At 41.7% G+C, this 13,897-nt stretch overlaps 1 non-coding gene across 1 annotated transcript; it reads right to left on the reverse strand.

Moving 5' to 3' along the window:
* Nucleotides 1-2,632: 2,632 nt before the first annotated feature.
* Nucleotides 2,633-2,758, reverse strand: LOC131241894 (small nucleolar RNA snoR86). Its single transcript, XR_009169459.1, has one exon. It is a non-coding gene; the product is annotated as a small nucleolar RNA snoR86 (small nucleolar RNA).
* Between the last annotated feature and the right edge of the window lie 11,139 nt (nt 2,759-13,897).

The following is a 13,897-nucleotide window of genomic DNA, read 5'->3' on the forward strand; positions in this document are numbered from 1 at the left end:
GATCAGATGGTTAATATTTGTCAAATTAGTGTTATATTTTCATGGTAGTCCATGGATTGTAAGTTTGGAATCTAATGAAGAGTAAGATCAATCAAGACTGTCCAAGTGTCTGAATGCAACTAGGAACACTAGAGCATGTCTCCTTGAGAAATTAAAGAACCCCACACAAGAATAACAAAGCTTCTGCCTTTTTGTTATCATGAAAAATGGAGTAAAATCAAGAGAGTAAGAGGAAATCCTCATGACTAAGAATGGGGGAAGCTTGAGGCAATCCTCCGTGAATTGGTGGGGTTGCTATCTTGCATTCGCAGATAGTATTTGAAAAATGGGGGAAGCTGAGATAAAAGCGCCTGCAGTTATGTTTGCTATACCATTGTTTTGAGGTGTAGGATACAAATGGTCAGGTGGGGCTGATGTAGTTTGCCATTCAGCATTCTGAAGATGGGCCAGCCATGGTAGTTCAAACTTGTAATGGGTGTAAGATGAGCTTTAGTTAGGTTTGGTATTGGGACCAGGTGTGTTTGGATGATCAATTGAACTGGATCGCACTAGTCTAATTCAGTATAGAATAAATAACCAAAGTGGAGGTGTCACCATTTCAAATCAGTTAAGGAAGATAGCCTCCAAATACCAAACCCAACCTTTAGACTGATGCAACCCATGTCTAACCCAAAATGGTATTTTTGGGCCTAAAACTCAGGCCTGGATGCAACCTACAGGTCTTTGAGGCTAAGCCCATTTGTGCCACTTGCCTTGTGCTTGGGTTTGCTAATAGGGTCAGTATATTGTAATCTTTACTACTAAGTTGCATGTTAAACTGTATTTTGAGCTGATATTTTGCGTTCAATCCTAATTATATATATAGGCTTTATTTCATGAACTAAGGGCCTGTTTGGTTGCCACTCTTCTTCCTCTTTAATGTCTGGGAATTATATCTAATTTTATCAAAAGATACTTGTTTGGATGACTCTTCTACTCCATTTGAATCAATAGAGAACCTTTTCTTCCATATGAATCGATATTATTACATTCTAATTCCTATATTATTACACTCTAATTCCTTCCTGATACCTCCCAAGGAAAATAAAATCCCAAATTACGCTCTCTTCGATATTTGCATTGAAAGTTGGTGTGATCTTATCCATGCAGTCACGCACTCTTTGATTAGAGTATCTATTTTTGGTTGGTTGGTTGAATGTATTTATCAAAATAACTCAAAATTCCTTTTTTGGTAAAACCCGCGTAGAAATATGCCATTGACACGGGTAAGGGTAAAGCTAAAGCAACAGTAGTATGTGCAGCTAACTCCCAAAGAAAAAACACCTCAACGAGAGAAAAGGGGATTGATCAAATTCTTTCTTTTCTTGTAATGTTTTTCCGTTTGCAAAAATAATTCCATGGAAATAAACAATGATGCATTAGTAACTTAAATAACCACTCCAAAATTCTCCCCTCTTTAACCTCTTAAAAGTGAACCCACATGCTGGCTGACCCAAATCAATAATACTTGGACCTTCATTGTAATCAATGTGGATTGTTCATTTTTCCTTGCAATTGGTTGGATGGCTATGATCATTATACCAGAGGTGGGCCCCACGTGTCGAAATTGTTATACTATCAAAAAATGTAAGTGGTTCATTTTTATAGCCATTTACCAGATGTCTAGGATCATATGGACAATTCAGATTAGTAATTAGATTTAATTATTAGGGTCATAATCTTAGGGATTTTGCACAGGGATTGGTTATCAAAGGTGCCCCCTCAGGATGGACAATCCATACTACCTGGAAATAAATACATCTTTAACTCATAACCCGTTTATAGGTAAATAGATTTAAGTCCTCGGCTAACTTATGTATAAAGAGATATTCACACCACACGCAGCAAATCCTGGCATTTTTTCTTTTTTCGGCCTGATGGATTGGATGCCCATGACAATTGAGATTGAACACGCACCATTAAAAACATTTTGAGGTCCACAGAAGTTTTGGATCAATCAGATATCTGTTGTTTTCAGATCACGGTGGGCCCTTAGAAGGTTTCAAGGGGGAGCATCATTTCCTGTGCTGTGATCTACTTGAGCCTGGAATCTGAATCACATGGATACAAACCAGAGATCAGGATGGGTCCAACAGAACCAATACCTGGAACAACTTCAGTCCAGGCAGGGGCTGGACGCAATACACTTTCCTCATTCAAAACCCTCAAACTCTAGATTGGCCATTTATCATACCATAGTGTGATGCTGGAATCTTAAATATTGGGGGAGAACATTTGATAATTGAGCAGTTGTCGTTTTGAATCTAGACCGTTGATTAATAATACTTGTTGGGTATATATGATCTTGCAACCCTATGAACATCTCATCCATCTAAAAGCACATTGATCAGACAGCCCTAACCATCAAATAACTAGGGTATCAAAATGCCCATATACATTTTTATCCCTTTTCTGAAGAATCCCAACAAATGAGATCGGCTTAGACCTATCATTCGTCCATCGCTCGGACAGGTACGACGGAAACGGATAAAAAACCCGTAGTCTGTGGTACAATAGCCACCAGTGTATTATAGCAAAGGCAATATTTATAGGAAATAATAATAAAATGAAATGATAAATAAAAAAGAGAAAAAATGTAGCAATTTGTTCGAGGCCGTCATCAAAATGGGAAGTAGTGAGAGGCACGGAGAATTGCTTTTTCGATTTAGCCAACCTTCAATGCAAATATCGCGCCATCTTTTCTTAGACGCCTTTGCTCTGCTAATTGGCTTTTCTTCAATTTTAATAATAATAATAATAATAATAATAATAAAATAGAATTAAGGAATAGATGCGCAACACGCACCCGACGCAAGAGATCAAACCAGAAAAGAACAATCTCTCCCGCACGGTATGCGCAACAAACACCCGGAGTAAGAGATCGAAGCACAAAATAAAAATCTTTCACCGTACGTAAGGGATCAAAGCTTATAAAGAAATCTCTCTCTCGGGCAAAACCGTAATCCCTTTCTCTCTCTCGGCAAAAACCCTAATCCCTTTCTCTCCCGTGCGGCCGAAACCCTGATACCTTTCTCGTGGGTCTTTTAGAAAGCAGCAATTGGGTATATATAGCCAAACCTCTTAAACCCTAATCCAATTTACTAAAATGCCCTTGAGAGTCCGATAATTTTGCGGTGGCGATGTGGATTGCGTAACTCATTACGCTGTAAAACTATGTGGGGCCCACTGTTATCTAAGTGTCTTATCCACACCATCCATCCGTTTTAAAAAGTAATTTTAGGATACAATCCAAAAATTGAAACATATCCAAAAATCAGGTGGACCACACCACAGGAATCAGTGGCTATAATGGCGTATACCGTTGAAACTTTCTTAGGGCCCAGAGTAATGATTATTTGTCATCAACCTCCTCATAAGGTCAGATAATTTCGGGTTCGTGCCCTAAAATGAGCTGATAAAGTGGATGGACGGTGTGGATAAGACACATAAATCAAGGTGGACCCCACAGTTTTATAGCGTGCTGAGTTACTCCTCTTCAAATTTTCTCCAACGGTGGATGTACGGTGGGGAAAATATCTTCGGTGGGATAATTTAAACGGTCCATTTTTGGCCTGAAAAATAGACGGTTAGGAAAAGAAGTACCGCCACGGTGCACACTGCATATTCAACCGGAAAAGCCGAAGATCGGATGGCTGCAATTGCATGGTGTCGCTGGCTCCAGTGGGGCCCATGGTTTCGTGACCCAAACCATTTTGCATCTGATGGGCCACGCTGTGGATGGACGATGATTCAAAAATTATGAGCTTTGGACGATCCTAGCCATCCAATATTTTGCCTTTTTTTTTTTCGAGTAATATGGACCGTTGGTGTGCCCGTTCTTTTCTCTCTGCTCAACTTGCAGGCCACACACCTTTCCAGATATTTTGGAGGCCATGAGATCAACGGTTAGGGCCAAAAACCATGGACCCCACTTGCATGAAAGGAGGATATGATTCACATCCATGGGCGGAGGATCATAGAATTCTACGGTCCGTGAAGTGGGAAAGGATTAGGTGCGCCCCAGCCTCGCCCAACAAGGTACGGCCCTGACCGTTGGGCGCACCTTAATGTATGTAATATCCACGCCGTCCATCCGTTTTTGCATCTCATGTTAGGGTATGAGCACAAAAAGGAAACAGATCCAAATCTTGGAGCTGCACACCCACCATTGAAAACTTCTTGGAGGTTGCACCAACCTAATTGAAGGAAAAACAAATATCATCTAGATATTAAATTTTTATAGTGCAGGGAAGTTTTTAATAGCCAATCGATTGTTTCTTGTGGTATGGTGTGCTTGAGATTTAGATCTGCTCCAATTTTGGGCTCATGCCCTAAAATGGGATGGAGACACGTATAGACAGCATGGATATACAATGCATACATCAAGGTCATGATCTGGGCAGCATTATTAGATGGTAAATAAACATCACGGTGGACCCTAGCAAGTTTTTGAGGGTGAGTTTTCAATGACCACTGTTTCTAATGGTGTGGTTCACCTGAGATTTGAGATTTGGATCTACTTCATTTTGTCGTCCATTCACTAAAATGAGCTTTTGTAATGAGCTTACAAAACGGATGGTTGGCGTAGATATACAACGCATGCATCAAGGTAGGCCCACAGTCACAGTCAGGGTCCCACCAATTATGGCTGGTCCCCGGGTCGCATCTAAGCAGCATCCCCGCGAACCCAGCCATGGGGGCACGACACTGACATTGGGGCCGTGTTGTATATTTATGCATTTTATGGCATGGGCCAAAAATGAAGTAGATCCAAATCTAAGCTGGACCAAAAAAAAGAAAAAATAAGTGATAAATGGCCATTAAAATTTGTTTGGTAGCCCACATCAGAATCCCACACTTCATTACTATACAAAGAATCTATTCCTTGAGTAGGCTTGCACTAAACCTAAGCATTTGGTAACAATTTTAGGAAGAATCAACCTTTTGACCTTGTCAGCCTTTTAAGGAGATAACTTCTACCAACTTGTTAAGTGTTTCGTGTTGTTATAAATCACAAAAATTAATTTCTTAATTTGATTAATTGGGGTCCTACTCTTATGTAGCTAAAAGATTTAGGGTCGTTACATCGGTAATCGACGCACATTCACATTTGTCATAATCTGTTGGACTTGCGCACCAATAAAACTAGGGAAATGAAAGAGCTTCGTGCTAAGGAATCCAATAGTCATGAGTACATTCCGATTGTAAGGAAGAAAGGTGCGGCGAGCACGTTGGCGTATGTCTAACAATTTTTGCAGTGCATGAGGCTTACCATGGAAGGTGATTATATTGTTGACCACAGAGTAAGCGGAATTGATAAATCATACGAAATCAGAGAAATACGAAAACATACTGATAGGCCAATAAATACCATCAGTCTTATCGCACGCAGAAATATAATAAAACAATATCATATACTGATGAAGCAATGTAGATCAGCTATGCAATGCGGAGACAACAAGCCAAATATCAGATGCCGCTGATGCAATACAATATACAAATCTTGATGAGTCCACGAATACCGTCAGTTGTATCTAGGTCATATAAATGCATAAGCATAGTAACCTGAAATGTCATATGCGGCGGATGTAATGCGATATGTGGTGCGAATGGAATGACCATGCTGGAGTGTGAAGTCGGGATGATAGTACGTAGTATCGCAGGTCACAGGGTCCATCACAAGGAACTTCTTTCCAAACCAGTCACATACCTAAATTTGGATAGTCAGACTCAATGTGGTAAACCCCTGATCTCAGGTTAGTCGCGCGCCCAACCGAAATCTTAGTCATGCGAATGTACACGTAACAAATAGTTGCACACCACCAGCCCGAGTGGATAGTGAGTGAATGAATGAATGAGTATGCAATGCCTGCTCAATAAGTCCACATATCAGTACAGTTCCTCTCTGGAAAATCACCGGAGTCTATTACACTCCAAACCAGATTGCCGCCCCATCGCGCGCAACAAGGTGAGTGGAAGAGACTTCACTATCCGCTTGCCAATATCGGGCCCGGCTCGTCGATAGCGGACCCATTTATCGAGCTGGTCAGACTCAGCCTAGCATTGCCCCCTCCTCTCGGACAGGTAAGGCCGTACCCCCTTCCAACCGACCACGACACAGTGGGAGACGCGGCCTAATGGTATGCGGCCCTCATGCGCTCATGCATCCACTCGGTCTAGACGTTGGAGCAACCTCTGGAACCAAGAGGGTTTAGGGACTTTCACCCAGGGATATCTATAGCACCCCATGTAGAACAGATTTCCGGTGTCTCATCTGCCCATCCATGAAATACCTGTGGAGGCTGCAACCCTGATGTCGCTAGGGCGTACAATAATCACAATACATGATGCAAGATGCATGAGTCATACAATCCAATCATGCATCAATCCTGCATATACCGTGTACTCATGTAAAATAATCTCCACCTATCAGGGAGTCTCATAACAACATGCCCAATGACATATGCAATGGTCAATCACATCTCATGACAACATGCAGATGATGCGATGAGCATGTATCATGATGCTATGCTGCCACATACTCATAATCGGTATCAATAACCTTCATCAACGATCGACCTCAACAATGAAGACATCTAACCAACATTGCCCTCAAGGAATGACCCATATAAAGCCTAACATATAGTAGACCCATGGCCTCACAAAGGGCCAGATATACAATACCATGGGCCTCACTCAAGAGCCTAATACACATCACGATGGGCCTTTTACATGGTCCTAACATACATCACAATGGGCTCCATTGCTTGGCACTCAAATGCATCACAATGGGCCTTATCACATAGGCCTCGACAATAGGAATCGATACTCGGAATCGATCGATAATCGGAATCGACAAATTGGTCACGACAACCGGAATTAGCAATTGATCATGACAATCGGGATCGATCGATAATCAAAGTCGGTAAATCGGTCACGACAATCGAATCGATCGATAATCAAAATCGGTAAATCGGTTACGACAATCGGGATTGATCGATAATCAAAATCAGTCACGATAATCAGCCTCGATCGCTAATCAAAATCGACAAATCGGTCACGACAATCGGATCGATCGATAATCAGAGTCGGTAAATCGGTCACGACAATCGAATCGATCGATAATCAAAATCGGTAAATCGGTCACGATAATCGGGATTTATCGATAATCAGAATCGGTAAATCAGTCACGACAATCGGATCGATCGATAATCAGAATCGGCAAATCCGTCACGACAATCGGATCGATCAATAATCAAAATCAGTCACGATAATCAGCCTCGATCGCTAATCAAAATCGACAAATCGGTCACGACAATCGGATCGATCGATAATCAGAGTCGGTAAATCGGTCACGACAATCGAATCGATCGATAATCAAAATCGGTAAATCGGTTACGACAATCGGGATTGATCGATAATGAAAATCAGTCACGATAATCAACCTCGATCGCTAATCAAAATCGACAAATCGGTCACGACAATCGGATCGATCGATAATCAGAGTCGGTAAATCGGTCATGACAATTCAATCGATAATCGATGCCGACAACCAACATATAAATAAGACGGGGTCCATATATGAACAGCCGATCAACCAGAATATAAAGATCGGCCCTCGGCCGCGGTTATATCAAATCCAATAGCATGGAGCCATCCATCTATAGTGAATGGGGCCCACTAATTTGAGTTAACCCATGGAAAGAGTCGCCTAACAAGGCCTAAGGGAAGGTCACAATGAGGACATCTAACCATCATTGCTCATCAATGTGGACATCTAACCGACATTGCTCCCAAGGAGTGGCCTACATAGGGCCAAACATATGATGGGCCCACGGCCTCACATACAACAAGTGGATCGCATCACAAGGACCACATATACATCATATCGAGCCGGAAATACGTCACAGTGGGCCTTACCAAATGGGCCGGAAATACATCGTGAAGGGCCTCGTCAATTGGACTGGAAATATATCACAAAGGGCCTCGTATACATCAAGTGGGCCGCACAAATGGGCCTTATAAACATCAAGTGGGCCACATCAATGGATGGTATAGATAAATAATACATGCATCAATGGTAGGCCCTTGGACGGTGCGAATATAAAATACGTATACCAAGGTGGGCCTCATCACATGAGCCTTAAATACAAGGCAAGTGGGCCCTATGGCACGGGTCTCAAATATACATCATGATAGGCCTCATGGATGGGCCGCACCAATGGATCTCAAGTGGGCTTGGACCACAAAATCATTTCAATAATTGTAGGTGTAACATGAGTATGTACACTGTCATTCCATGGGGCACATGGCCCACTAATGATGATCGGCCCTGTCCAAACATTATCCAGGTAAATCAGCACCATTCAAACACTTCCCATGTAAATCATCACCATCTAAACATTTCCAGCACCGTCTAGCACTATCCAAATGGCGTGGAGGAAATAAATACATTATGTAGGCCCTATGTCGATGGGCAATTGGGATCCAACAGGATATATATATATATATACACACACACACACACACACACACACGCTTGTGGTGTCAGACCCCCTGATCAGCTGACATGGGACCACTAGCGAATGGTCACATGATGGACAGTCACCCTTCGCTCGTCTAGCTGATGAACGGTGTCTATACAACACATGATGCTGGTGGGGGGTCCACGTGCACGTGCTGGACACAGTACACGTTAGGTGGAATCCATAGATGGTGCAGATGAAGCACATCCATCACGGTGGTTCTCACCGTCCTAACTGGACGATGTGTACATTCAACGCATACCATAAGGTGGGCCCCACCCCTCACACATGTTGTACGTATGGGTGGGTCCCACATCCTACAAGAGGATGGGCAGCATGAGAAAACAATATATACGTACAATAATGTAGGGCCATGGATGTAAGCACATACATGAAAAGTGGGGTTCACACCCTATCTGGATGGCGTGGATGCCACACGTGCATGATGTGGGCCTTGTAGATGGAGGGCGTGGATGAAATACAAACATCATGTGGACCACATCCACGAAACTTGCTGTCGTAGTACAGCATCTTTGCTACTGGGATCCACCGTCCTTCCAACGGACAGCGTGGATACAGAATGCATACATTGATGTGGGCCCCACCTTCACATGTGCAACATGTGCGGAGTGGGTCCCACGGCTGCCAAAAATGGACGGATGGTATAGATATAACATATGCATCATGGTGGGGTCCACACACGTGGCCCACCAAATATATAATATTATATGTATATAAAGTTTGGATAGACGGCAGGAAAAGAGAAAAAAAACACATGAGAAAGGGTGGGTCCCACGTAGGGCCCACCATAATGTTTATTCACCATCCAATCCGTTGATAAGGTCCCACAGACCCAAAATAATAGGACGAACAAATCTCAGCTGGATCCAAAATTTCTATGGCCCAGAAAAGGGGTCCAAGGGCAGACGTTTATTCCCACTGTTTTCTATGATGTGGGCCACCTGAGCGCTGGATTAAGCTAATTTTTGGAATGGGCCCACTTCATGGAGTGGCCCACCTCGTGAACGGTGTGGATGTAAAATATACATCATGGTGGGGCCCACGGCTGGGGCCGTGGGTCGCTGCCTGGTCCGTCCGTCCGCTGCCACGAAGCAGCGACTGCTGCCTTCTGACACAGCTGCAACCCTTTCGTTTATTATTTTATTATTATTATTATTATTTTTATTGTTTTCATATATGGGACCCACATCAGGGCAATCCAATCCGTCCACTGGGTTCACCTGCTCGTGATGGTTCTAATAAGCCCGATATTTAATATATTTGATGTTTAGAAACATCACAGTGGCTCTAACAGATTTTAGCCATTCTCAACAACATGGCCCGCTAAAGATTTGGATTGGTTCCATTTTTCGGGTCAACGCCTGAATTGAGCAGGAAAATAGGGTGGACGGTGTGGATTAAACACATGCATCATGTATGGGGCCCGTTGTGGGCCCACTCTCCTCTCTTCTTAAAACAAACCGGACGCTGCTTGCAGCGGCGTCCTCCATGCCCCATCACACTCACGCTGTTGTGGGATTTCGCCCAATATGTGGGCTCACCTGGTGCATGGTCCGAATAAAATACATACATTATGGTGGGGTCCATCAAGGTGGGCCACAAGGCCTGATCGTCATCATAAAGTGAAGGAGAGAGAGAGAGAAAAAGAAAAGAGATCGATGAGGAGGGGAGGGACCCGCCACCATGGGCCCTCCCTATACAATGCATATATCAAGATGAGTCCCACCATAAGTGAGCCCTTAAATCACAAATTAAAGCATAAGATCACCCATCTATGATCTTCTCCTCCTCCTTCCGCCAACGCAGGCTAGAGCTCAAATGGGTGAACTTCAACGGTTGAGATCGGACTTGGATGGTGGAGATGAAAGGTAGGAAGGTGGGCCACACTAATTTGTCTCCCATGGAAGCCATGGACGGTTGCTTGGAGAGAACGAGGGAGAGAGAGATGAGAGAGAGAGGTTGAAAGAGAGAGATGGGTGAGTGATGTGGTGGGTGTACTTTGTGTAAGAGAGAGTTTGACTTTGGAGGTTACTTGGGGATGGGGTTGTACTTTGACATGTGAGGTGATGTGCAATTGATTGATGAGATTGATGAGATTTGATGTGATGTTTCTCTTGGGTTTTGTAAAGCGCGGTGTTTCCTCGAACTGAACGCAGGCCCACATCTTCTGGCCTAGGTATCACCTCGGGGCGCGAGACACGACATCGGAACCGCAGCGACGACGCGGTCGCTAGGGTACAAGTCTCGGGTCGAACTGACTCTAAAATACGGGATACAACTCAGGATCGCGTGCCACTGCTATTTACACGTCGAGGGTCGCTGAAATTTGATCGGGAGGACTGCGAAAGAACGGTACGTACTAGGATACAGGTCTTACAATAGGGGCCACCCGACGAACAATTTGGATCATTGGAAGGTTAGTCTCGCATAACAAAATGATAGAAAATTCTAGAATAACTTCATTGAGACAGGGCCCTTTTGGGAGCTTGGATTTGGAATGCATTGGAATCTAAATCACAAATCAAGGTGATTCCAGTTCCTCAATTGTGTTTGGCAGCTTGCACTGGAATCTAAAAATAGAAATGAATTAAAATCCCTTATTATATTTACAGGAATTGGACTTTGAATTTGATTACTAAATCAACTTTAATATCCCAAATTAGTGTAATAAAGTTATATTTTACAGTACGATTATAATAAGCTGATTGAAATATATATTTTCCCAAATATGACAAAATTTTGAGCCTTGGGTGGGCCATAAGCATAAGATCACAAAAGAGCGACTTATCAACAATTTTCAATTGTCAATTTGCATGACTAATGTTTGGACTCTTAAGATCATTCTATTGATGTAATTTTAGTGATGCAATTGATAATTTGACTGTTTTGGGTATCATCCGTGTGTCATATATATAATGGATTAGTAGCCCAGTAACACCTTTACTAAATATGCAATTCTCATCTTTAAAATAGAGAGACAAAAAAAAAAAAAAAAAGACATTTGATTCAGAATCACAGCAAAATGGAGAGATCAAAACATAACAAAATTATGGATTTCAAATAACTACAATTCCAAAAACCTCCCCCTCCAAACACCTTTGAATCCATGTTGCCAAACAACTTTTGGATTCCAAATGCACTCAAATCCACAATGCCAACTGGCATCCAGCTATTGTGATTATATGTTAGTTTTGCAGAATTTATTAATGGCCGTGACTAATCAATGGTATGCATGGCCTAGTCATACGCACAATTTCAACTATCTGACCCAATAGTTGATGAGTATAACCCGAATAAATAATGACCATCTGATTTTTCTCTTCCAATTTGGACAACTTACCATGTTACTTTTGACCATCCATTCAATAGTGCCATTACTTGGATGGTTAGGATTGCATGATTAATGTTATTTCAGAGGTATGTTCTACCCTATCTTACTTGTATGAATCTAATATCTACATTAGTTCAGAGGATTGGCATGTTTAGTAATTTATTGAACTCCAGTGCGACTCATGATAAAACTTTTGGCAAAAGGCTTGGATGACCAAGTTTCGATGGGGATTTGTTGCAAGTTTGATGGTAAAAAGTCGTTTGGATGAGATGATTGCAGATTGCCGCTGCCCCTATGAGGTCCATCATGATATATGTGTTATATACACTGTCCATCCATTTTGCCAGATCTTTTATTATTATTATTATTTTTATTTTTAAAATGAGCCCAAAAAGAGGCAGATCCAAGCTTAACTGACCATGCCAATGGAAACAGTGGAGATAAAGACACCCACCATTGAAACCTTCCTAGCGCCCACCATGATAATTATATGCCATCCACGCCGTTCATAAGGAGACTCTGACCTGGATGAAGGGAAAAACGCAAATATCAGCTTGATCCAAAACTGTTGTGGGCCCCCTAAAATTCAAGAAGACAACCCCTAAAAATCCATTGGACGGTCTGCCAAATACTCACCTACATGGCAGTTGAGTGCACAGGAAATTGCACCAATGGTCGATTTTGCACTTCAAAAATGACGCCTTTTAAGCCCAACTACTCACAAAACTTGTAGCAGTTCAAGACTCAGGATAAGTTTCTGTAGCCAGCATTTTTTTTTTCCCTACTAAGACCCGGGAAATAAACACCTCAAATCCAGTACTTGAAGAAACTGATAAAGAAAATGAAAAACAGGAAATAACAATTAAAGATCATAAAGAAAAGAAGCAATCTTTCTCCCTGGCGCAGGGTGTGGGCCCCCTCTGTGTTTTTTGGGCTGCATGGCCTTTTGGAGGAAATAAGAGTTGTGTAATCTTCAAAAAACTAAAAAAAAAAAAAAACCAACTGTTCAAGAAGAGATTGAAAACAGAGTTTGGTCATACCCAAAAAATCATCTAGTGCTGTCATTGTGACAAACATCGCCAATAGTTTGGAAATCTCACAATAATTTTGCAGAAAATTCACCAAATTAAAATCTCACAAGAACTTTCAAAATCTTGACAGTTCTATTTTTCTGCAATTTGATTGTAAAATTAGACCAATTTTAGCATATAAATATTTAAAAGTTTAAATTAATTCATGTTTACCAATATTTAAAATTTTAAAAGTTATTTATCTGCTACAATAAATATTTTTAGCATTTTATGTTTAGAGAGATTTTCCCAATAATAAAACAAGAAAAACATCAAAATCTGAAATTCCAATACTGATAAATTGCCAAGAATAAGATTTGTCACAATCAACACAATTGGTGGCATGCAAGAAAAATGTACTAACCGGCCCCTCAAGAAGTGCACTCTGTATTATCCAACCAGCTCAAAAAGGGAAGTGAACAAAACGCCAACTCCCATCCAAACTTCCATTCCCATTGCATTAGATGTGCCATTCAGATGCCAAAACAAACCATAAAGCAGTCGCTATCTTGACTCCGATATTCTTCGTATGACTGTTTGACATCAGATGACAACCCACCAACCATTACAACTCTGAAATTTCTATGAACTGACATTGAGACACGAACCACATATTCTTCTTGCAACATTGACTATCAAAAAACACAGTCCCTAGTCCCTACTGTCTGATGTATTGAACATTTGTATTGGTGCATGAATCTTTTCTACCTACCTCATGTTTGCTGTTCTAAAGTGCAACTTTCAACCCTGTTGAACATTTGTATTGGTGCATGAATCTTCTCTACCTAACCAGTGTTCGAATTATCTCTGATATTATCGAAATATCTCCGATATTATCTTTATCTCTAGGTCAACGATACTGATAACACTGGTAGCGATATAGATAACGCAGTTAGTATCAGAAATTCTAG

This window comes from Magnolia sinica, chromosome 3, assembly GCF_029962835.1.
Source record: "Magnolia sinica isolate HGM2019 chromosome 3, MsV1, whole genome shotgun sequence".
Classification (NCBI taxonomy): Eukaryota; Viridiplantae; Streptophyta; class Magnoliopsida; order Magnoliales; family Magnoliaceae; genus Magnolia; species Magnolia sinica.